We start from the raw sequence: 26,429 nt of genomic DNA on the forward strand, positions 1-26,429 counted from the left end.
CATACTCCCTAATCTCCATTGTTTTAAGGGAAACCATTTTATTCATAAATGTATATACCTAACATGCCTTTTTAAGGCATAATCACATTTCATGAAATTGAGTCCATCTAATTCATTGTCCATGTTCGGATTATCACTTGCCTTAATGACCTTTCACAATTGGTTTGTGGCATCCGGGTCCAAACTAAGGCCGACCCGTTGTGTCTGGATCACGTGTTTAAGTCTCTAACTTGATAGCTTTAAAATTAGCCAACACCATGGCTCTAGAGGGTATAAGGCAGCCTGGCCGGACACAGAGTTACCTGGTGATTGATGCCCATTGATTGACATTCGTTTCAGAAAATGTTTGCAGTGCACCCACCACGTGCTGTGATGTACAGTCACCTGGACTGGGGGAGGGGAGGGTTACAAGAGAATAAGCCATTGTGCCTGCCTCCAACTCACTAACGGTTTATGGAGACAGAAAAGTAAGATGTTCTGATCCTTTGGAACCCGAACTGGTAGTAAAGACTCCGGCATAATCATTGCAGAATAATCTCTCTTCCTTGGCATTCCTCCAAAGGTAGTTGTGGAGGGCCTTGAGTACCATGCCAAGGAGTTTGAAATTTATCCTGAAAACCCTGGGGAGTAACTCATGGGAAGTCATGGTACTCCTTCCACCTAACTCTTCCCTTTTCTTCAAATCCTATAAAAAATGCTGTTCTTTCAGTGAAGTCTTATTTGATTCCACAACCTGATGAACACCACTTTTTTCATTTTGAGTTTCCACTACCCTTGTTGTGCCTCTCCTAGTCGTGTCTGATGTGCAGTTTGAATAGTATTTTGGTGTGAGTCCGAACTCCGTTAATAGGCTGTAGATTACTTAGGGGAAATTCATTCTTCTGTACCCCACAAGGTCTGGTTTTGAATGCAGTAAAGGCCTCAGTGATTTCCATTTCCCCACTTCCTTTTCACATATTGAGACATTCATAAAAAGCAGTGTAAAGTTGTGGTAGAGTTAGATCATGTGGGTTGGTAGCCTGGATCTGCCATTTATTAACAATGTGACCTTGAGCTAGTTACTTAATTTTTCTGAGGCTATTTCCTCACATGTAAAGTTAGGTTTAATAGTATTTATGTCATTGGCTTGTTTTGGGAATTAAAAGAGTCAATAACATACTTAGAACAGGAGCTAAAGCCAAGAATTAGCAATTGGTTTTTGCCCATTTGCCTATAGGCTGTTGCCATATGTCTGTTCATTGTTTTTATTCCTTTAAATACCTGGTTTCCTGAGCAGGATTCCCCAGCTTCCTCCATTGCCTATATGGAATGCCCCTCAGTCCTTTTTCATGATCTCACCTCTCCAGATCTCCCTGCTTGCCAGTTACCATGCTTTATTCTTCATTCATCAGTTCCTGCTCCACATGAGAATATGAACTGAAAACTGTCTTTATTGCAACCTTTATGTAGTTTACCTTATTTTATCTTTCTGCTCATAAAGAGTCAAAAAGAGCTGGACTTTTCTGTTTGTTTCAGTTTTACTCAACTTTCTTTCTTTCTTTTTTTTTTTTTTACAAGAGGAAAAAAGTCCTCACTTGGTTCACTTTTAGATATTTAGATATTTTAGTGAAGAATAACTTAGCTCTAAGTTATTTTTTACCTGTCCCTAAACCAGCACCGTAGTTCATATTTTAATTTTGTTTTCATTTATTTATAATATTTTCTCCATTTCTGAGTGTTAATTGTGATCAGTATTGTTATTTGCTAATTTTATAGGTCAACAAGTTATTTCAGAACAGTTCTGTGTGTTTCAACTGGCATATACTCTCCTCCCTGTCATTACATATTGAGTCAAATCTGTGTCAGTGTGAGCACTGTAACATTTCAGCCACTGACTTTGTGTTTTTAAGGTAGCTCTTTAATTTTAGCTCCTTATTTAGCTAATGCCATGAAGGGAATAAGACCTTTATCTCATTTCATGTCTCAGGCACCATAAAATGCTGAGTCACAGTCATCTGAGGGCTGTTCTCTCTAGGCAAATGATTTAAAGTTTGAGGCTGGAGTGATTTCAGATTTCTGCCAGGCTTATATTGTTATTCAATTCCTTCTTAAAAATTTTTAAAATTTTGTGTACTTACGTAATTGTGAGGGGATGAGGTGGGGAGGAGGTGGATAAGGACTAGGGAGGAAGTATATGAACTCTAATAGTTTTAAGGCCCTTTATACTGTTCACAACTAACACAATACAAACGACGTAATCAATCCATTACTTTATAGACAGCCCTGTATGTACGATTTAGTCAGTTCAGACAGTTTTGTTTTCAGCCTTCTTTTTAAAGAAAATTTTATTTATTTATTTATTTATTTATTTATTTATTTAAGAGAGAGGGAGGGAGCCTGAGCATGTGCGTGCACGCATGCATAAATGGGGCTGGGGCAGAGAGCAGAAGGGGAGGGAGAGTGAAAGAATTTCAAGCACGTAGTGATCGGGAAGCCTGTGGCAGGGCTACATCTCAGGACCCTGAGATCATGACCTGAGCTGAAACCAAGAGTTGGATGCTTAACTGACTGAGCCACCCAGGTGCCCCTTTCAGCCTTTTATCTGATTAGTTTTGAATGTATAGGGCAGGTGATGCCAGTTTAAATATTTTTCAGGGGATACAAGAAGGTGCTAATGGCTCTTGTTACGAAGATATTAGGACTACAGAATTGATGATGGTACTCTGTGAAGAAAAAATTGTGAGGTTTGGATCACTAAATTCCTTGTAGTTCCTAAACTAGATTGTTAAGTGATGGAGCAACTGGTTGTATATGGTGTATACACATATGCATACATATATTCATATACATATACACATAAACAAACATATATATACACATATGTATATATGATTGTATATGGTGTATAGCCCCACTGCTAACCTGTCAAACCCTGTCATGTCAGACCTTTCCATGTCAATTAGCACATTGTAAAGGTCCAATTTGCTTGTAAATTAAAAATGGATGTTTAGGGGCACCTGGGTGGCTCAGTCAGTTAAGTGCCTGACTTGATTTTGGCTCAGGTCATGATCTCAGGGTTGGGAGATTGAGCCCCACATCCGGCTCCACTCTGGGTGTGGTGCCTGCTTAAGATTCCTTTCTCCCTCTCCCTCTGCTCTTCCCCACCATTCACCATCGAGTATGTATTATGGACCCATTATGTATCAGACACTATTCAGGGTTAGGGATACAGTCATAAATAAAACAAAATCCCTGCTCTCACAGAACTTACATCTAGTAGGGAAGATAGACAATAAACAAGTGTATAGTATATCAGATAGTAATATATACTCTGGAGAAAAGGAAAAGGGATAAAGAGTATAAAAAGTATTGGGTTGGATACTATTTTTATTTAGGGTATTTGGGGAAGACTTAATTGATAAGATGAATTTGAATTTCAATCCAAAAGAAGTGAGGATATTTGAGAAAACTTTCCAGGCAGTGAGCCTGCAAAGGCCCTAAGGCAGAACATGCCTGTTTATTAGAGGAGGGAGACCAATATGGCTGGGTACAGCAAGTTACAGAGATAGTGGAAGGAGAGGTAGTGAAATCACAGAAGTTATGGGAGACACAATCAGGTCCATTATAAAGACTTCGGCTTTTATTATGTAATGAGGAGCCATTAAAAGATTGTGAGCTGAGGAAAGACCTAAACTAAGTTGCATTTTTTTTTTTTAAAGATTTTTTGTTTATTTATTTGACAGAGAGAGACACAGCGAGAGAGGGAACAGAAGCGGAGGGAGTGGGAGAGGGAGAAGCAGACTTCCTGCAGAGCAGGGAGCCTGATGTGGGGCTCGATCCCAGGACCCTGGGATTATGACCTGAGCCGAGGGCAGGTGCTTAACGACTGAGCCACCCAGGTGCCCCACTAAGTTGCATTTTAAATGTATCACCCTGATAGCTGTGTTTAAAAGCTGTTGCAGTAAAACCCAGGCTGAGAGATGACTTGGGAGAAGAGGTGGGGTTGGTGAGGATTGGTTGGATTCTGGATGTATTTTGAACTTGGAGCTGATAGAATTAAATGTTGGATGGAATGGGGGGCGCCTGGGTGGCTCAGTCGTTAAGCGTCTGCCTTCGGCTCAGGTCATGATCCCAGGGTCCTGGGATCGAGCCCCACATCGGGCTCCCTGCTCCGCGGTAAGCCTTCTTCTCCCTCTCCCACTCTCCCTGCTTGTGTTCCCTCTCTCGATGTGTCTCTCTCTGTCAAATAGATAAATAAAATCTTTAAAAAAAAAAAAAGTTGGATGGAATGGAAGTGCGATAAAAAGAAAAGTTCACGTTAAATTAGAGATGCTTATTAGACATTCAAGGAGCAATGTTTGCCAGTTAGAACCCCTGGAGGAGCTTTGTAAAAATGGCAGTGCCTAAGTCTCTCCTCCCAAAAGTCCTGACTGAATTGAGAAGTAGGGCAGGGTGTTGTACTTTTTTTTTTTTTTTTTGAGAGAGTGGAGGATGTAGAGGTGGGGAGAGAGAATCTTAAGTAGGCTCCATGTCCAGTGCGAGCCCAAGGTAGGGCTTGATCTCACAACCCTGAGATCATGACCTGAGCCAAAATCAAGAGTCAGAAGCTTGAGTCAAAATTAAGAATTGAAAGCTTAACCGACTGAGCCACCCATCTGCCCTAAGGGCACTGTATTTTTTAAAATAGTCTAAGGTGATTCTATTTTTGAACACTTACATTGTTTACACTTTTTTTTTTTTAGAAACTTTATTTATTTTGACAGCGAGACAGCAAGAAAGGGAGAGAGGGAACACAAGCAGGAGGAGTGGGAGAGGGAGAAGCAGGCTTCCCGCTGAGCAGAGAGCCGGATGCAGGGCTCGATCCCAGGACCCTGGGATCATGACCTGAGCTGAAGGCAGACACTCAACGACTGAGCCCCCCCAGGCGCCCCCGTTTACACTTTTTTAAACATTGTAAGCCGTGCTTCTATGAACAGCCTTATAGTCTAATTTTTGTGTATACTTTTAGTTGCTCCAGTAGGTTACATTTCTAGAATATTAATACTTTGTCAGTTTCACACATGAAGAACATATAATTTTGTTCTGGAGAACAGTTCGTAAAATATTCTGAAGTTACGGATTTGCTTAATAAAATTTCCATGCCTTAAGCATTAGAACAATTATTAAACAATTGATAATATAGATTAGGAAAAATATCCAGAATCTGTAGTGGCATTTAACTGTCAAATCTTTCTCCTAGATATAGTGCTAAGAGATCTCAACATTGCTTAATCAGAAAAAAAAAAAAGTCATAGTTTAAAAAAAAGCAAAGAATGAATAGAATACAGAAAGCTCATTCAATTCTGATTTAGTCATCAAGGGAGTCAATCTTGGATTCAGTTTTCCTTATCAGGCACCTTCTTTCTTAGTGAATTTCATCAAGGTAAAACAAATCATAATATCAAAGATACACAAAATAAAATGTTGGTAAATAAGGATTAAGGAAACAAATTAGGAAACTTAATTGCAGGGACCCAGGAGAGTGAAAGAGAAAGGTAGGATGGTAACAGTAAAAATGAAGAGGAATGAATGGATTTATATATTTATCCGTAAATCCTGGAGGTAAGATGGATGATCCTCATAGCTGTTTCCAGATATTCCTCCCTCCTGAATTCTTAAAAACATAAAGCTTTTACTATCTAGTCATTAGACCATATTACCTACTACTCCATATTGCATTGTCAGTTTATTGACCCCTAGAGTCACTCTCCCTTATTTCTTAAAAATTTTAGCTCTTGGCTCACTCTCTCCAACTCCACTACTGTCTTAATATTTGGCTTGAGATATACCTGTAAACGATCCTTCCAACACCCTGGCCTCTCAGTTTCTTGAACTGACATCCAATGATCTTGTCCTCCACTCCCTTGGAACTACTCACTCCCATAGTTTTATAACTTTGTCATTGCCAAATGGTCCTTAATCCCATTCCCTGACTATCCATTCCTTCTAATACTCTGACTCCAACAATCTTTCAACCACACCAGGATTGGATTTAGCAAAGTGGAGACCATTAGTGAGAATGGAACAAGGACTTTGAGAGTATGCAGGGGAGAGATGATAAATTTTGATAGTGAGATTTTAGCATGAATGTGGTACTATCAATGGATTATGGATCCTGGCCCTATAGGACTTGCTGATGGTTTTGATGTGGATATCAAAAAGAAGAGAAACAAGATGACTTCTAGATTTTTGACTTGAGGCTAAGCTGGTGATAGAGTCATTTACAGAGATGAAAAAGACTTAAGGGGAGAAGCAGATTTGGTGGTTATATGAATCAAGTATTCTATTTTGGCAGAGTTAAATTTGAAATTCTAATATTTAACTAGAGATGTAGGCTAAGGAATCAGACTGAATCACTTGGAACTCAAGGGAAGAGGTCAGAACTGGAATACTTTTGCAGCAGTTATCCTCTGGTGGCATTCAAAGTCTAGGGACTAGCGGGTAAGGGGGCCCTGGAGTAGGGAGGAAAAATAGCCACAGTTTGAGTAGCCTGTAGGTTTTTATTTGAACAGGAAGGCAAAAGTAAGTTCAGAGAAGGGGATGAACTTACAGGAATTTTGATGGACAGTGAATTCCAGAGGAAGAATTTCAACCTTATGATAATTTTGGAACCAATCCACAGGAGTTTAAACTTATAGTACCAGCCAATATTGCTTTGAAACCATTTCAGATCTGCTATGATATGCTTCATAAACCCTAGGATGATTTATTACAGAACTTTAATTATATTAAAAGATACCAGATATTTTTGCAATTCTAACCTAATCAAGAGTCCTATTACTTTCCTTCTAAATTTCTGGATCTGAGGGATTAACCAGGTTCTCAAATGAAAAAGGAAAAAAAGAATTTGATTTAATCTACCATATAAAAATTTCATTACATGACTTTCAGAATCAACTATTTTTCAGTTTTTATCTATCTCAATTTGAATGTTTCTTAGACATATGAGTCCATGAATGTAGATGTCTTGCTAACAAGGAAATTAAGATTAAAAAATGTTCGTATCAATACATTTATGTAATTCCAAAGTCTATATAAAATTAAACAAAGAGAAATCTTGCTTCCACTCCTGTCCTTTCGATCCCATTTCCCTCACCCCACATTGCCTATAATTCTTAACTTACCATTCCACTGTGTCTTGACACAAGTCAAACAAATGCAAATTTATATTCTTTTTTTAAAAATATTTTATTTATTTATTTGACAGAGAGCACAAGCAGGGAGAGCAGCAAGCAGAGGGAGAGGGAGAAGCAGGCCCCCTGCAGAGCAGGGAGACTGATGCTATCTGGATCCCAGGACCCTGGGATCATGACCTGAGTTGAACACAGCTGCTTAACCAACTGAGCCACCCAGGCACCCCCCCAAATTTATATTCTATCTTTTTGTTAATATGAAAAATAGAATACTATATGCACTGCTCTGCGTTGGCTTTGATCACCTAATGAATCCTGAGAATTCCTCTTTATCAGTACATAGGGATTTATTTCATTTTTTTCTAATTTTTTATAGGAACATACATTGTGAAGGCTGTACCATGATTCATTTAATTCTTTACTAATAGACACTTGACTTGTTGTCTGGTAATTAAGATATGTATATGTGCCAGAGATGAAAGTGCCTTAGAAGTTATTTATTTCCCATCTTTTAGAAAATAAGATCCAGTTCTTCAGGGGCATTCTATAAGGCTGAATCAAGTTTTGAATTTATTTTTGGTAGTTTAATTTTTAAAGGAAGTTGCTTTAATCAAAAGAAATTTTCAAATTTTCTTTAGGACAGAAGGCATTAATTTCAAATATCGTGGAATTAAAGAGTTCCCAGGGGACTATATAAAGCCATCAGCATCAGCGTTTGCCATTTGAGCTTGAAGTCATTAGCTTTCTCCTATGATTCAGGGAACGATACCTTGAAATTGAAAGAACACTAGCTTTGAATTACAGTTTCTAGGTCAGCGGTAATGGAGACTACTTGAGCTGTGGTTTAGCCGTGGACTTGACTAGTGGATTTTCCCTACTAAAGAAACAAGCTACTCAGGTCAAACTGGCAAAATACACAGAAGAAATCCAGAGAAATTTTGGTCTTGGCAATGGAAGCCCTCTTTTCCTCTGAAAGAAACCATGCTAAAATACTGTGTCTCCTTAGAAAGAAGAACACATTCTGAAATTTTATTTCAGCAAACCAAAGAAAGCCATTTAAATGCTTTTTACCTGCCAGATTAATGGACTAGCAGACTAAGAAGGGCCATGAATGAATAGCCCGCCTTATCTAGAAAGCCATCATTTCGGTGATGGCCTGGAGTGAAGTGCCACACCCTAACTCCTGCAAGAAATTTAAGAGTTCTTTTTTCTCTTTTCTTAGCAGGATTAATGAAGTTCTAAATGTTAGTTGTGACAACTCCCCTAAAGGTTGCTCTGGGAATCCCTACAAGTTGTGGCTGCTCTCCTTTGCTGAGGTGGTCATCAGTAACAACAACTAACATTTATTGGATACTCACTCTTGCTAGGTACTATTGAATGGACATGGCCTCTTTTCTCAAATGCATGTCCCATAAAGCTTCAACACTGCCTGTTTTCCAGCAATTGGATTCCTGAGTTGGATGGACATTGACAAGTGAATGTGGTTTACCATTGATATGAAGGATTCCATTGCTCTTTGGAGATGGGAGATAAGGAATAATTGTTAGGTTCCAGAATGCTCTATAATGATAAGGGAAATGCTATCTGTAGCTAGTGCAGACCAAAGACCATTGTTCTTACGTTGTGCTATAAGTGTTCTTATTAAGAGATTTCTTTTCCTTCAGTGCCTGTGGTTCTTGGTCATGCCACTTCGCAGAATGAAGAGGTAGACCAGACAAAGAGTGGTGGGCAGCAAAGCAAAGTTTATTGAGTGATAGTACAAAGCTCCCAAAGAGGGAGGGAACCTGAGAGGGTTACCACCAGTTTCTAAGTCTAGGGGTTTTTATGGGCTTGTTGGTGGCTGTTTTAATCTGATTAAATCACCCTCCATGAGCCTGTCATCCAATCAGATTTTTGTCATCTACCTATTGGGTGGGAAAAGGTGGAGGGCTCCTTCCAAGGCATGTAGAGTCTTTTTAAGGGTGGTTTCCTCTTAGGGCAGGGCCTCTTGTCCCTGCCTGCCTTTCTTCCAACTATCCTTCATTATTCTGAGTGTGAAAGTAATTTAAAGCTTCCTTCCCATTTTTCTCTAAGTTTCATGGAAGCAAGAACTGTATCTCTCTTGCTTGCCAAAGCGTGGAAAGGAAGATTTTAATGGGGCGGGGGGGGGGGGGGGGGAAAGAAGGTTGGAGGGGGGGGGGGGGGGGGGGGGGGCAACTATCATGTGTGATAGGTATAGGGACCACTGGGATTGAATTTTGCAGTGTGAGAGATTAGGCTCAACTCTATTAAATAGAGCATGGACAAGTGGGAATTTATAGCCAAGGAGCAGGGTGGGGTCAGTGGAATGAAAATTACTAAGAGGTAAGGGAAGATTCTGGCTGAACTGACCTAACAGGATTCTTGCTGAAGGCAGGCCAGAATGATTAGACATCATCTGGGGGATAGTGGAGGATGAGGAACCTGATTACATATTAAGGGTGATCAGATATGGAGGATGGGGGATTCTGGTTAACTGATTTATCAAGATTCTTGTTTAAATTGGACAAAGCAGAGATGGTACGGAGGTCAAAAAGTCAGGCCTCATTGAAAGAGTTCAGGGGAGACTGAGTTTGCATTGAAATGCTGTTTACATGTGTATAAAGCAAAAATATAAAAACCCCTGAAGAAAGGTAATGCATGCCCCAATCAATTTCTTAACTTTAGAGTTTGTGCATGCTAGCATTTACCACACTGGATTATGTGCAACTTGAATGTCTAGCCAGTAGGCTTTAAGCTCTTAATGAGTAGAGTTTGTGGCTTTTGTCTTTGTTTCCTAACAAAATACCTGGCCTAGACACTGAATACATGTTTACAGAGTGAATGTATTTTTCCCAATGTATTATGTTCCCAAGCATCTTCCGTAAGAGCTTTTGTTTTGTTTTGCTTTGTTTTGAGAGAGAGAGTGCAAACACACACACAGGAGGGGGAGAAGGGGGGTGGTCTCGTGACCCTGAGATCATGACCTGAGCTGAAATCAAGAGTTGGACGTTTAACTAAGCCACCCAGGTGCGCCCGTAAGAGTTTATTTTTAAATCTTTTTGTTTATAATATAAACACAAAGTTTTTTGTGTTAAATATACACATTACAAATGAGACTGTGGTTCTCTGCTCAGGAGCATCTACTCTTGTGCTTTTTCTGCGTATGTTATAATTCAGTAAAAATTCCTTTAGATTCCTATTGACCTTTTATTATTATTATTATTTTTTTTTTTTTAAGATTTTATTTATTTATTTAAGAGAGAGAGAGAGAGAGAAACAGCATGAGAGCGGAGAGGGTCAGAGGGAGAAGCAGGCTCCCTGCTGAGCCGGGAGCCGGATGCGGGACTCGATCCCAGGACTCCGGGATCGTGACCTGAGCCGAAGGCAGTCGCTTAACCAACTGAGCCACCCAGGCGCCCCATTGACCTTTTATTATTAATATGTTCCCTATCAGTTATAAGTTGTGCATTTGAGGATTTACTTTGTAGTAAGTTTGATTTCTCTTGACTAAGAGCTTTCATGTTCTAGCTGTTTTAAGAAGTTTATAAAGCACAAAAATGGCCCTGAACACACTCAGGCCTCTACCTCCCCATTGCCCCAGCACTTCCACCTTTATACGTATAGTGCCCTCATTCTTCCAGTTGCTCCCATCACAAACAACCTCTCGCTTATTTCACCCTGAACTCCAGTTTTTCCATTTCCATCCACTCATGTTATTTAGTGCCTCTCCAACTCTTAAAACCAGCTAATGAAATGGCTTCTAACCTACTTGTCAAATCCAACTTGGTGACTGGATAACAGTTTTGAAGGACAATAAGATTAAATCTTTCTGGACCTCTTTCATTTCCCACCTCCCCTACAATAGCTGATAATGGAAAGACAATGGAAACCTTTCCCTCACTGTCCATCCCCAGCAATTATTATTCAGATTCTTCTACGGAAAGTCCTGAACTCTGCCTAGCAGACATTTTTCTTCCTAAATATTCCTAAATCTTTTGAACTATTTGTCACCTCAGAAAATATGTGGAGTATTTTAAACAGGTCACTCTGAGAAGACAAAATTTTACATATATTAATCTTTACAACATCAGCCATGCTATAAAGAATATCAACCACCTTTATTTCAAAATCTCAGTGAGACCTGTAGACATGGTGTATATGAGGGTAAAATCTATGCCTGCCAAGCATAGGATCTCTCCTAATGAACAGCCACTTGATTTGCCTTTGTATCATCTATATAGCACAAGGATTTATCTCAGATGCATAGCAGGGAGCATATATGGAGATTTTCTAGCAATTTTGTGCAACCCATCTGTGTGTCCTTTCAACATCCAGTCGTTGTGATTTCATTCCATCTTTCCACAAATTTTTGTTGAGCACTTAGTCTGTGGTAGACACTACTGGAGACTAGGGATACATTTTGTGCTTTCATGAATAAAATGGCAAATTCCTTGCTCTCAGAGCTTGTGTTTCAGTTAGGACTTGGGGAAAAATACAAAAAACAAAGAATATTTAATAGTGTCAAAAGGTAAGGAAAAGAGGTGCCTGGATGGCTCAGTCGTTAGGCGTCTGCCTTTGGCTCAGGTCATGATCCCAGGGTCCTGGGATCGAGTCCCGCATCGGGCTCCCTCTCCCTGTTCAGCGGGGAGCCTGCTTCTCCCTCTCCCTCTGCCCTTCCACCATGCTCGTGCTCTCTCTCTCAAATAAATAAATAAAAAGCTAAGGAAAAAATAGAGAATGGGGCTAAAGAGGGCTGGGAAGGCATGGGACTGGGAGTGGGAGAACTATCTTAAATAGGGTAGCTGGGGAAGACCTCACTATAAAGTAGACAATTGAGCGTCTGCCCCTCCTACTGCTTGCGTGCTCTCTCTCTCAAATAAATAAATGAATCTTAAAAACAAAACAAAACAAAAACAAAAACAAAAAACCCCAGCCTTTTCTGTTATTCTACAACTCAATTTTTACCAAGACCCCTATTTGACTGAGGTTATAGAAATGTGCAGTTCTTCCCTTTCCTGTGGTTGTGTCTAGGCTCTTAGGGGCTTTTGTCATACCAGGAATTGAAGTGTGTTGCTCACCAGGTGTCCATGAGCCATCCTTCCCTCCCTCCGTTTGCCTGGTCCTGTTGGTGTCATAGTGCGGTCCACACTATTAGTGAATGGTGTCAGGGCCATTCTGCCTCTGTTTCCATTGCTGTGCCTGGGTTTGGGAAGTAACTCTCTCCACAGCCACATCCTACCAGACCCCTATGTGGCCATTTCCTCTCTGTGGTTTTGCAACTTTCCCACAAAATAGGTCACAAGCCTATCTGCTCTTAGATTTTTGGGATTTAGTGTGTTTCTTTTTGCACTTTCTGCTGGACAGCATTGGGCCCCCTTTATCTAGATTCCACTGTGTGTAAACCTTCATCACCTTCCCTATACCTCTCTTCCCCTACCCCCCACCCAGTCTATCAGCTCTCAGTCTTTTGTTTTAGTCTGAGATAGATGGAGATAGGGAGGGGGTGAAGAGCAAAGAGGTAGAAGAAGTCATTAGTCTGCTGCAGTGTTATTGCTCTGTTAGCATTGCTTTTAGGTTTCTGTCACTGCCCAGCTGGCCTTCCTTTCCACCTACATCTGACCCCAGCTGGCCACAGCACATCAGCCCCCTCCTGTTACAGCATGTAAAGAAAAATCCATTAGAAATGCTCCACTTGGTCTGCATTATTCTCCAGAGGGCTTGGTTTACTCAAGTTTGGCATTCTTTTTTCTATATCACTTCAGAGGGTTAAAAGGGGCAGTGTGTGGTGTAAGCCTGAACCAGAGGGCGGGAGAATCTGTTCTTTGTCTACTCCTGAGGACAGAAACCCTAAGGAAAACAGTTGAGAAGGCCCAGGAAGGAGGCTGAGCTGCCAGGCCCAGAAAGTGTCCTGGATCAAGTTTTTGATATCAGGAAATGAACAATTTGGGGCTGGGGTTGGGGGGGGGGTATGGGTGGTATCCACCTATGTCTCCCCAGGTCATACCGGTCCTCTTTACTTTCTGGACAATTGGCCTTTGTGATTTCCTGCCTTCAAACCAACTTTCCAGATATATCTCCACCAACTCCTGCTGACTTTAGACAGAGGGATATAAAAAATCATGAGTCTGATACATAGTATATATGACTCTTGATTCAGGGCTCTAAGATGTGGCAGATAATTTTAGAAATACTTAAGACAAAATGAATTTTATTATAATAAATAGAGAAAAAGCAGGATGTACATCCTATTAGGCCAAAAACAATCAGTTCCTTTTTGTTGTTGTTGTTGTATAGTATTATCATAGATTAAGCTTTCAGGAAAATGTGAAAATATGTACAGTTTTGTTCATCATGGCATAGACATTAAAAAGTCAATGTCCAGGGGCACCCAAGTGTCTCAGTTGGTTAAGTGTCCAACTCTTGATTTTGGCTCAGGTCATGATCTCAGGGTTGTGAGATTTCTTTCCCTCTGTTCCCAGCCCCCTCCTCCCTCCCTCCCTCTCTGAAAAAGGAAAAAAGTCAATGTCCAACATGGTCTGAGAAGTTGGGATGAGACTATGCATCTCTCTTGTGTTGGTGCTGCTCTGCTCCGGGTTGGCTTTGTCTTCTTACCAGCAAAGTCTCACATCTTTCTAACTGTGCTATCACTGCGGTGAAGGATGCAGGAAAGGTACTCTTCTCTTTCTCTCCTTCAATACCGTTGATCACACTACATCATCTGAGAATTGATGTTTTCCAATCACAATTACCCTTAAAATTTAGGAAGTCTAAGCATGTAATCTGAAGTCACTAGGAATGCATAGCATCCCATGGCAACTGCAAAAGTGGGTGCTGGTTAGGAAGTAGCTTTACTTCTTGCCATGAGTACCAAGAACCCCAGATTTTGGCTGGCAGCTTCAAGAGTATTATTCCAGGGACACCTGGGTGGCTCAGTCGTTAAGCATCTGCCTTCGGCTCAGGTCATGATCCCAGGGTCCTGGGATTGAGCCCCACATTGGGCTCCCTGCTCAGCGGGAAGCCTGCTTCTCCCTCTCCCACTCCCCCTGCTGGTGTTCCCTCTCTCGCTGTCTCTCTCTGTCAAATAAATAAATAAAATCTTAAAAAAAAAAAAAAATTATTCCAAAGGTAGCACGCTTAAAACAAAATGGTGTTAATTTCTTTATTACTTATCTTAAACATGTGTAGAGTGATGACTTTAAGCTGGTTTTACAGAAGGTTTGCACAAGGTTCATTTTGCTTCATAGCTTAGTTATTTTATGTTCTCTTTCTCTTTATGACACTTCAAAGAAAATCATTTAGACCAAGAGAATATTTGATATTCTAAATCAGGACTTGGAAATTCAATTAGCTGCAGAGAGACTTGAATGGGGTAAACTCAGTGTCTTACCATTTGGATTATGGCATTCTGGAGGACCTGCACGTCAACTAGATCAGGAAGCCCCTTTTCAGGTCTGGCTAATTGTAGCCAGATGGAAATGTGAGTCCCATGTTGCCAGAACTGCTGTTTTAAAAGAATATGGAAGTCTAGATTTTTATGTGAAAAAAAAAATTTAAGTTATATGGGACCTACCAAAACAAATCTGTGTGGATATTTGGCCTATGGGTCACCAGGTTGCAACTTCTATTTTAGACTTTCTGGTTAACACTCCTTTTGTTATAAAAACAAAACCATGAGACTCTATAGGCAAGTTTCAGTAGCATGTATCAAATCAATACAGACAATAGAAGAATTATGTTTAATCCAGGAAAGAGAGTAAGAAATTAAAACTCCTTCCAGGGGCGCCTGGATGGCCAAGTCAGTTAAGCATCTGCCTTGGGATCCCTAAATGATCTCAGGGTCCTGGGAGTGAGCCCCTTGGCTCCCTGCTCAGCTCAGCAGGGAGTCTGCTCCCTCTGCCCCTCCCCAAACAATCCCCATTTGTGCTCTCTCTCTCTCAAATAAATAAATAAATAAATAAATAATTTTTAAAAACTTCCAAATGGTGGCAATATTGACACCTTTCTTCAGAGAATAAGAATAGAGGAAAAATTTTCACTAAAAAAATGTGCACATCTTTTAGAAAAGGACATGACAAAAGCTACTTAAGATACCCTTGGAAAATCTGAATGCATTCTAGCCACTAAGTACAGAGGAAATGCATTTGAGAATATTAATGGGATTTAAAAATTGTTTTTATAATTTCCATTTAACTAAAAAAATCCACTCCAAATCTTGGCAAATTAGCAAATGTAGTATTGATTTATTATTAGTCTTTCCATCAGACCTCAGACTACTGTTGCTTTGCATTTCTATTGTTCTTCAAGAACTGATAAATGAGGGATTATGGATTCCACTTTCTTTTTTTTTTTTTAAAGATTTAATTTATTTATTTGACAGAGACACAATGAGAGAGGGAACATAAGCAGGGGGAGTGGGAGAGGGAGAAGCAGACTCCCCGCTGAACAGGGAGAGGGAGCCCGATGCGGGGCTCGATCCCAGGACCCTGGGATCATGACCTGAGCCGAAGGCAGATGCTTAACAACTGAGCCACCCAGGCGCCCCTGGATTCCACTTTCTACTTTTTTCAAATTAAATAATAAATCAAGTGCCAAAGTCTAGAAGACAATAGGATCGTGCATAACAAATATTAGGATTATATGGCTTCAAACCACTTGCAAACAATGATATAGTTCTTTCCATCAGAATTATAAAATATATGTATGAAGGAAAAAGGTATTTGTACCTAAGCACATGATAGATGTTTCAAAGTTATTTTATGAATTATTTTAATATAACTTGGATAAAAACGCTCACAGGAATTGAAAAATGGCTCAAAGGGCATAAATGGAAGGACCCTGATAAATGGCAAGTAATGGGAGCACCCAGTAGTCATCAACCCTACCATAGTGTTTGTTAAAGACCCAAATGCTCAAATAAGGAACAGACCATGGTGAGTCTCTAATTGAGCAGAGACCCAGAAGGAAACAAATATTTGGCCACATTTTTTTTGGAGGGAGGGTGGGGTTAATAAACTGTTTGTTCTAGAATAGTTTTAGATTTAAAGAAAAGTTGCAAAGATAGCACAGAGAGTTCCCATAAACCCCTCCCCCAGTTTCCCCTAAGATCTTACGTTGCCATGGTACATCTGTCACGGTTAAGAAACCAACTTGGTACACTACTATAAACTAAACTCCAGAATTTATTCTGATTTCACTTATTTTTCTACTAATGTCATTTTCTGTTCCAAAGTAACACCCAGAATATCACATTACACTTAGTTGTCCTGTTTTCTTACTCTCTTCTGGTCTATGACAGTTTCTCGATCTTTCTTGTTTTCTCCTGACTGTCACAGTTTTGAGAATTACTATGTGTTTTTTTTTTTTTTAAAGATTTCATTTATTCATTTGACAGAGACAAAGCGAGAGAAGGAACACAAGCAGGGGGAGTGGGAGAGGGAGAAGCAGGCTTCCCGCTGAGCAGGGAGCCCAATGCAGGGCTCGATCCCAGGACCCCGGGATCATGACCTGAGCCGAAGGCAGACGCTTAACGACTGAGCTACCCAGGCGCCCCTGACTATATGTTTTATAGATTGTCCCTCAATTTGGATTTGTCTAATGTTTTTCTCAGATATAGAATTATGTGTTTTTAGGAAGAACATCACAGAGGTGAAGTACCCTTTTCATCACATTCTATCAGGGTACATGCCACCAACATCACTTATCATTGGTGATGTTAAACTTGATTACCTGGTTCAGGTAGTGTTTGTTGGGTTTCTTCATTGGAAGATTACTCTCCCGCGCCCCCATACTCTCTTCTTTGGAAGAAAATCATTAAAATGCAGCCCATTCTGGGGGAAGGGTGGATTTTATCCTCTACTTCCTAAGAGCGATGGTTATCAATGTAAATTCTGCAGGGAAAATTTGTCTCTTCTCCTCTACTTATTTATTTTTTCAGTTGTTTATATCACTATGGACTCATATATTTATTGTATATTTTGGGTTATAATTCAATATTATTCTTTTTTGTTGTTCAAATTGTTCTAGCATTGGCCATTGGGAGCTCTTTTGGGTTGGTGTCTGTGTCACTTTGACAAGTTCCCACTCTATTTTTTTGAATATGTTCTGATATTACAAGATGCTCCAGACTTACCTTGTATTTTCCCTGCTCCAGACCTAGAATCAGCCAGTTCTCCAAAGGGCCCTGGTTTCTTTTATTGGAGAATGGTGTTTAGAAAACAAGATCTCAGCATAGGATGTGCTCATTGCTACTGAGGCTCTTTGAGTGGGCAGATCTAGGAAAAATATAGATGGGTACTAACGCAGGCATGTACCCAAATCTGTAATTACATCTCTGTCTATCCATCTGTGAATATATTAAGCTACCCATGAGTTCATACTGATGCTAACTGTCCTTTCTAATATATGCCTTTACAACACCAAGTACAATAAATTTTTTTTTTAATAAAAGAACCTTATGTATCTCCCCTTTCCCTTTGCCTGTTAGGAAGCTCAACGTAACAATTGCACAGGTCCATATGGCCGACTCAAACATTTTCTTGGTCATAATTTAACTCACTTCTAAAAATATTAACCAATTTGGGTCCCAGAATATGACATAATGAATGAATGTGGACTTCCCTTTTGCTGTAAACAGTAGATTAAAATATTTTTTTTTTAAAGTTCAAATCCAAGGCCAAGCTCAAAATAATTTCCCCAAGTGCCAACTATGAAGGAAAACTCATATCAGAGCGATGCTCATGCAAGTCAGTGCCACAATGGCCCAGGAGACAGTGGATCTGGATATTAGCCCAAACGTTTTATTGCCACAGTGGGATGGGAGACAAGGCCTCCACTCACAAGTGGTAGGGGGTTGAACCTGACCCCTGGATAAACCTGGGGTCTGGAATGGCTGCACCTCTGTGATTAGGGGACCAAAAACATTGCCCACCTACCCAGGCATGGGAGTTTATCTTGTCAGGGCTCTGGGTGAAAGAAAAAAGACCAACTTGAGAAGTTCAACCCCAAATTTCAACACGTGAAACCCAAATTTATTCCTCCTGTTTGTTGTAATACAGAGTGATACATTAACATAAAAACTAATCATAGACAGTTGAAATATTTGGGTATTCCACAGAAGCAAACTCAGTCCTGCTCTGGGGGGGGGGGTGTCATTTTCACATGTCAGAGCTCACAAGACACATGCATGCACACACACACACACACACACCTGGAAAAGATGAGCTCACATGGGGAATTGATACACCGTTAGAGAATATCAGCAGACACAGCATCAAAAGAATGAGTGCCCCTGAGAACTTGAGATTAATTAAGCAATGTGAGAAATGACCCTGAGGAAAAATAATAGACTTGATGAAATACATAAATCTTCAGGTTGAAGAAGGACCCTGGATGCTGAGCAGGATGAACAAACCTGATGCACCCTTGAGGTGTTTTTTTTTGTCAGCTCAAGTTTTCATAAATTGAGTGTTCTTAAAGTAAAGAGCCCACCATACACAGAGTGCCATCTGGAAAGATTTGGGAATGCCTTTGGGCAGCCCTGATAAAAGAAGCCACCCCTCTCTAGATGCCTGGACAAAGAAAGACTCAGACCACAGAAATCCCTATTACCTGAAAGAATCCTCCATAGGACTCTATCCCCCAGGGCTTGGCAGACCCCTGGATGTCTGCACAGGACACTGGATTAAGTGGTTGTGGGTTGACATAGGAGGAAGGATGAGAACTAAAAATGAGTACTGGGCGCAGGGATATAGCTGAGCTGACCAGACAGCTGCCCACTTAGTCCTGTGCTACGTGGAGCAGTCCACTGGGTTAGCAAAGGCAGTCTCAGAAACTGAGGACAGGAAGTTGAGGATGTGTGCCTACAACACTTTCCTCAAGAGAAGAGGATTTTTGTAAGGAGAGAAGACTCAACACTACACGGGCTCTTTTGCATATAACGTGACTATGCCTCAGCTGGTTAATTTGGTCCCTGAGACAATATGATCTGCTACTTGTTTTCTTATTCATCCTTCAAGACATGGCTACAAAGTCCCCTCTTGGAGTAACCTCTCTGCCTGCCCCCATCCCAGGTTTGGTTGTGCCCCTTCCTCAGTGTGCCTTTGGTTCATGTCCATAGAGTTTCTGTCTGGTAACCCTAACAGAAAGGCCTAGTGACCTGGTGTGACTTTGGCCCATGGGGCCAAATGATGGGTTGTCCAGACAAGCAAGTCTCCCACACTCCAGCCATTATTCACTTAGTGCCATACAGGCAGGGGTTAAGTCACTTGCACTAATAGAAGTTGATACACATACAGTTGATGCCAATCAGGCAAATTGGATCAATCTATTAAGAAAAATGGCAATTCGGGGCGCTTGGGTGGCTCAGTCGTTAGGCGTCTGCCTTCGGCTCAGGCCATGATCCCGGGGTCCTGGGATCGAGCCGCACATCAGGCTCTCTGCTCAGCAGGAAGCCTACTTCTCTCTCTCCCTCTGTGTGCCCTCCGCCTGCTTGTGCTCTCTCTCTCTGTCAAAAATAAAAAAAATAAATAAAATCTTAAAAAAAAAAGAAAAGAAAAAAAATCACAATTCAGTGGGAAGAGATCAAACAGGTTTCTTAACATGGTATAGACAAGAGTTAATTGACTAAGTTCTGTTCTTCATTAACATGTTTGGCATCATTTACACTGCTGTAATCATTTTGTCTGCCTTTCTCAGCAGTTTTTTAAAAAATTTGATTCTGTGGGACATTTTTTAATATCTCTTCTGGCCAACTCTGAAGAAAAGAGACAAATCAGGAGAGCCAACAATCTATTTTTAATGTTTATGTACAGCTATATTATTATTATTTTTAACAGAAGATTTAAACATTTATTTTAGCTATTAAGTTATTGTTCCTAAAGGCTTTCTGTGGATGTTGGTGGAACACAAGAGGGTTATACTCTTTGAATAGAGATAAATACAGTCTGTATAAAATAAACCACTGCTTAAATAGATTTCTTGACTTATTAAAAGTGGTTCTTATCATAAGCCCAAGTTTTGAACTGGGAAAGGCATTTGTTAGAAGCATAATCCCGCATGCTCCAGTGCTGAAATCAGAAGCAGGGCAAGAAATTCATAAAAAATCCATTTATAAGCTCAGCAACTCTCCTTTTCATAAGCAGCAACTTCTCTCCTGAATTGGTTCAGACTCACAGCTCTTAGGGCAGAGATGGTTCTGCTCTAGAAAGTGCCAGCACGATTCCAGTCTATTAATGCCGTGGAGAGCACAGAACTGTATCTTAAATGCAGCTCTTGGTCTAACCTTCCTGCCAGAAAGGAGCCTACAAATCTCCAGGAGCCAAAATTGTTGCTGTAAAATTGAAGGACAACAAGGCGGTCTTTTCCTCTCAAGCCACGTGCGCTGGGCTGAAGCGTGTGTTAAGTGTCTCTGCAGATGAGATGAGAGATGCTCAATTTCTGCTTCTAGAAGGTTATGGTATGAGAGGGGGCACAGGGCTAGAGGGGTCTACAAGCGCATGTAGTCACAGAATAAATGCTCTCTTGGGGCAGAGATTTAGTCAATAAAGGACTTTCTATATTGGGATGGTAAAAGGCTTGATTTGAAATAGGACTGGCATGATCTAAAATAAACTGGTTAACTCATTTATTTAAAAGCAAGTGGTGAAATTGGACCAAGGTCACAAACTGAGGCTTTGGGGGCCATTCTGTTTGGATTTGGGGAATACAGTGGCTCTTTGTAAATGGTTCTCAAACCTAGCTGATCTTCAGTCACCCAGAAAACTTTTAAAATACAAATTCTTAGGCCTGTCCCTAGATTTACTGAATTAAGGGTGGGAGGATGGGACCCAGGAATTTTGAGTTTGGGACACACTGGACCTTGGAGAAAGTGTTCAAGCTTAGGACTAGGCAGATCTGGTTTTGAATTTTGCCTGTGTGACCTTGAGCACATTTTGAGTCTTCTAAAGCATCAGAACCTCTAAGAAGAACAACTTTGGTGTGAATCAATGAGATGCCAAAGATCTCAGAGAGTTGGCACAGAGGCTAGACTTTATTGGGTATTTGGTAACCATCTTAGTCCATTTGGGCTGCAATAACAAAAATACCATAGACTTAAACAACAAACTTTTACTTCTCACAGTTCCGGGGGCTGGGAAGTCCAAGGTCAGGGTGCCAGCAGATTGGGTTTCTTTTTTCTTTTACTTATTTTTATTATTATTATTTTTTTAGATTTTGTTTGACAGAGAGAGACACAGCGAGAGAGGGAACACAAGCAGGGGCAGAGGGAGAGAGAGAAGCAGGCTTTCTGCCAAGCAGGGAGCCCGATGCGGCACTCGATCCCAGGACCCTGGGATCATGACCCGAGCCAAAGGCAGATGCTTAACGACTGAGCCACCGAGGTGCCCCAACAGATTGGGTTTCTGATGGCAGTCCTCTTCCTGGTTCATAGATGGCAGTCTACTTGCTGTAACCTCACATTGGCCAAAGGGGCAAGGGAGCTCTCTGGAGCCTCTTTTACAAGGGCACTAATCCCATCATGAGGGCTCCACCCTCATGATCGAATCACCTCCCAAATGCCCCATTTCCTACTACCATCACTTTGGGTCTTAGTATCTTAGCATATGAATTTTGTGGGGACACCAACATTTAGTCTATAGCAGTAACTGTGGGCTGCCCTCTCCTTCCTAACTTCAGCACATGACGGCTTTTGGGATTTCTGTGGACATGATGATACTCAATTAAAGCATAATTAGATGACAACATAGCAGGTCAAGAAGCTGGCTGAATCACAGAGAAGTGTTTGACATCCTGGTGAGTTTTGATAACCTCAGGGTGAACCTGCTTAAATATGTGGCCACCCAACCAGCCGAGCAGGCTGGCATAAGCCCCGAGGCTTCTGATTCACTGAGGGACAGCTGTTGTCTTGGGTCCCCCAAGCATTTGATAATCACGCTTCATGCTTATAGGCCCTCAATATCTTCAAGGTTCACTTGATTCTCACCGTAATTGGGGAAGGTGGCCTGCAGCTGCTAACCCCCTGACAGCACCTCACTGACCTAAGATCTTCTTCAGAGCGCAGAAACAGGGAACTCAGGGGTGTCTGTAGCCACAGAATAAACACGGCTTCCTGGATTGTCAATTTTATTCAAATCCTAGAGAAAGCAGCACTGTTTTTACACTAATAATAGCTGGTGTTTATTGAGTATTTGCTTTGTGCCAGGCACTTTTATCCTAATAATCTTATGAGGAAACCCTGTGAGGTAGGTACTGTTACCATTCTTATTTTAAAGATGAGGAAAAACTGAGAAACAGAGGTTAAATAACCAGACAAAGAAGTATTGAAGGGGAGTGAGGAATATGAAGAGAAAGGGCGTTCCTAGCAAAGGGCACAACATGTGCAAAAGCCCTGGGGCAAAAAGAAACACAGTGCATCTGAGGAAAGGAAAGGCCAGAATAGCTGATATGCAGAGAACAAGCAAACAAGAGTCACCAGATCACTCAGGGCCTCACAGACCACAGTGATTTTGTCTGTTAAAATAACAGACCCCTAGTGCATCACCCAGCTTCAACAATTAGCCATTTATATGTTTCAAATAGGAAAGTGACATGATTAGCTAGCTTTATGTTCAAACCAATCAACCAACCAACCAATCTTACCCACTCTGGCTACTGTGGAGAAGGAATTGGAGGGAGCAAAGTGTACATGGAGAGAATGGTTGGCAGGCCACTGCAGTGGTCCATGCAACAGGGAGTGTTGTGGCAAGGTGAAGATAAACACAGGGCAGCAGACAGACTCTGGAGAAATGGGAATGAGGGGCTCATGTGTTGGCTTCCCCCAGAAGCAAACTCTGATACAAGGATTTGAGTTCAAGTAGAGTATTTGGGGGTCAGGAAATACTGACAGAGAAGTGGGGAAGAGATAGGGAAGGAAGGAGGGCAGCCAGCCGGTGCCCTGTCAACCCAGTGCAACATGAAAATGTGAGGCCTGTTGCTCATAAATTATTAAGAATTTAAAAACATGGGCGCCTGGGTGGCTCAGTTGGTTAAGCGACTGCCTTCGGCTCAGGTCATGATCCTGGAGTCCCGGGATCGAGTTCCGCATCAGGCTCCCTGCTCGGCGGGGAGTCTGCTTCTCCCTCTCCCGCTCCCCCCTCTTGTGCTCTCTCTCTCACTCTCTCTCTCAAATAAATAAATAAAATCTTAAAAAAAAAAAAAAAGACAGGGAGCACCAGAAGGGGAGCAGGTGGGGGCAGGTCAGGGAAGCAACTGAATTTGGTTTGAATGTGGTGAGCTTGACTCATTCCCATGGAGCTGTTAAGAAGGCAGTTGGAGTTTTGGCTGTTAGGCTCAAAAGTAAGGTTGGCTATGGGTGTGGACAAAAGTGCCTGGGGAAGGTATGCAGGAGGCTGAGGAGATGCCTGGTATCTGCAGTCCACAGGCTGAGGTCAGGCCACAGGCCAGCACTGGGGGCACTTAATTAACTAAATCTGCTCCCTCAGCCCCTGTTCCTCAGGCCCCAGCCTCCGGGCCAGGGCAGCCAGGTGGACACCTGCAGTGATGGCCCTCCAGGTCTCTGCCCCCTCTCCAGGGGGCAGCTGGGGCCAGCGCCCTCCCGAGGCTCCTGTAAGTGGCTTCTTGTCCCAGCCATGGTAGAAGCAGAGAGCAGATCCTCTAAAACCATCAACGTCATTCCCCTGTGCACACTCCCCAAGCCAGGCCAGGGGTGGCCAGAGGGGGAGAAGGAAGTCCTAGAATCACCCGTACAAACACCGAAGTCGTTCTCCATCCTTATCTCCAGTTTCTGTTTCATGGGTTTTCTCTGTGCAGATAAAACCCTAAGTTCACCAATGGTTATTAAAACAATGAATTTTTCTCCCCAAATGGTGACATTGCGATGGTTGGAGTTTTACGGAATCTAATTACCAGGAGCAGTTAACGATTCAAAACTTAGTGTGTGGGCGTCCCGATGACATAGGCATTCTTGCATATTTCAATGTCTATTTAAAGAAAGGGTGCCCAGGCTCCATTTGTGTCAAGAGAGGCTCCTGGAAGCCACTTTATTTGTCACCATTAAAGTCAATCTGAGTTTCTAAATAAAGAGGAGGATAAATGAGTTGGACCTGCCAGGCCCAGGCAGCCCCTGGGCTCCTGGGCCCAGTAATCGCTTCCTTATTGTTCTTTCTCATTAAAACAAAAGTCAAATCACATGGCACCCAGTGTTCCCCCTTCTAGGGAGAGAAATCTCCCCAGGGGGCCAGGGAGGTGATGAGGTACCCAGGAGCCCACGGGGAGGGGGTGGGTGGCGAATTTGGGAACAGGCTTGGGCCTCAATCTTGCATGCTCTTCTGGTCTTCCTGGTTTCAGAGTCTTTCTACTTTTCTTGTGCTTCAAAGACTGTACATACATGAAACCGCCTCCCAGGGTTTAGTTTGGGCCAGTTGAAGTGATTTGAAACAGAGCCAGAGTGCGCATCTGTGTTAGAACATTTAGATGGAAAGTGGCAAAAATGCAGATGAACGTATTCTCTGTTATTGTGGAAAATTAAAATCTAGCCTGTTCATTAATTTTTTACTTTTTATCCAGCTATTTTGGCATAAACACTGCCCAAGAGACTCTTATTTGTTATCTTTTCATGCCTGTTTTACTCGGGGTGATACTCAAATCTTGAGCATCAGGTCCGGCACGAACACCAGCCCCACATAGCCAGTGTGTGGTGTTGGTGTGTGCAGGCCCAATAGTAATCCTGCTGTCCTGTTCACTCGGGAAGGAAGGGAGGAAGAGGGGACATCGAGGCAGAACGTTAGGTGGCATTTCCATTTGTCCTGGTATCTTGCTGTAAACCACAGGTGACATGATGCTGGGGGAAAGCATTAGGTTCCCCCGGCATCCCCTGGGAACGCGATTCCTGGGGGCTGGTGTCTGCCTGGCTGCCCGTTCCCAGGGCAGACCTGCTGCCTCTCTCTGTCCTCCTGATACCAGAGCGGGAGAACACAGATACCAAGGACTTGGCATCCGAAGATGGATAATCTGTGATATCAAAAATGACACTCTAAATTGGTTCCAAATACAAGGATGTTTTGTAATGGTGCTGGCGCTGATTGTCTCCTGTGGCTTGACACTACAAATGCTTTTCAGCCAAATGGAGAGGCCTAATGGCCATCAAACTCTTGTCCAGTCTAATTACCATAAATCATTATAAATGGGATCTAATATTGCTAGAAACATGACACACGGCCATGGTCACGGGGAAATGGGGCCAAGAGATTGTGTCGCTGAGGGAACATGATATCACATCGTGTTCATGAGACCAGCCTGAGCCCTTGCTCAGGAAGTGAAGGAAATCTCCCCAAAATGTTTTGTGGTTGTTACAGGTGCCCTCGAATGTGGGAAAGAATTGGAATGCAGTACCATTCCAAGAGAAAAGTCAGCGGTGGTAAGCTCTCAGCAAGCAGTGTTCCCGCAGGAATCCTAAAGGTGAGAGCTACCATTTCTCCAGCGCAAGCCTTGTTGCCAGGCTTCCTTCGAGGGACTTGACATCAATTCACTACCTTATAAGGTAGGCGGGAAATAGCAGGCAAGCGGCACAGGTAGGCACCACTGGGTCACAACTTTCTTTAATCCATTTCACACAGATATTGACGCCTTCTAAGTGCCTTTGGGGGTAACACAGAAGGAGACCCAACTTCAGCCCTTAAGGGTCTGCTGCTATGTCCTGCAGACACAAGTTTGAAGACAAGGAGGGGGCGCCCTTTGCGGTTGGAGGGGCTCCAGGGAAGACTGGTGCCTGGGGATATTTGACCAGAGCCTTTTTTTTTTTTTTTTTTTAAAGATTTTATCTATTTGAGAGAGAAAGAGTGAGCAGGAGGCAGAGGAAGAGAGAATCTGAAGCAGACTCCTCGCTGTGCATGGAGCTCAACATCGGGCTTGATCTCACAACCAGGAGATCATGACCTGAGCCCAAACCAAGAGTCTGACGCTTGACTGACTAAGCCACCCAGGCGCCCCTATTTGACCAGAGCCTTGAGAACAGGTAAGGTTCTCCTTGTGTTCAACCCCTCATATCCCCATTATGAGAATGGAAACTCCAGGTAAAAATGTGAAGTTTGCATCACTATTCTCTGGCTGCAAACGGATTTCGACCAGCCCCTCTGCCTGTCCCAGCTTCTCTGCCTTGCCCAGATGGGCTCCTTAGGGCCTTTGCTAGAGGGTCAGGAGGGCTGCCAGACTTAGCAAGTAAAAATACAGGACATCAGTTACGTTCAAATTTCAGATAAACAGCAAACACATTTCTAGTTTAATTAG

General features: G+C 42.0%; 1 long non-coding RNA gene across 1 annotated transcript in view; it reads left to right on the top strand.

Annotated features, from left to right (window-relative positions):
* The window catches only part of LOC116644572, a 26,212-nt gene extending 220 nt beyond the window's left edge, over nucleotides 1-25,992 (top strand). Inside the window, exons 2-3 of the long non-coding RNA XR_004301784.1 lie at nucleotides 25,499-25,683; nucleotides 25,957-25,992. This is a non-coding gene — a long non-coding RNA (uncharacterized LOC116644572). The remainder of the gene's footprint in view (nucleotides 1-25,498; nucleotides 25,684-25,956) is intronic.
* The last annotated feature ends 437 nt before the right edge of the window (nucleotides 25,993-26,429 follow it).

Source organism: Phoca vitulina, unplaced genomic scaffold (genome assembly GCF_004348235.1).
Source record: "Phoca vitulina isolate PV1807 unplaced genomic scaffold, GSC_HSeal_1.0 scaffold30, whole genome shotgun sequence".
Classification (NCBI taxonomy): domain Eukaryota; kingdom Metazoa; phylum Chordata; class Mammalia; order Carnivora; family Phocidae; genus Phoca; species Phoca vitulina.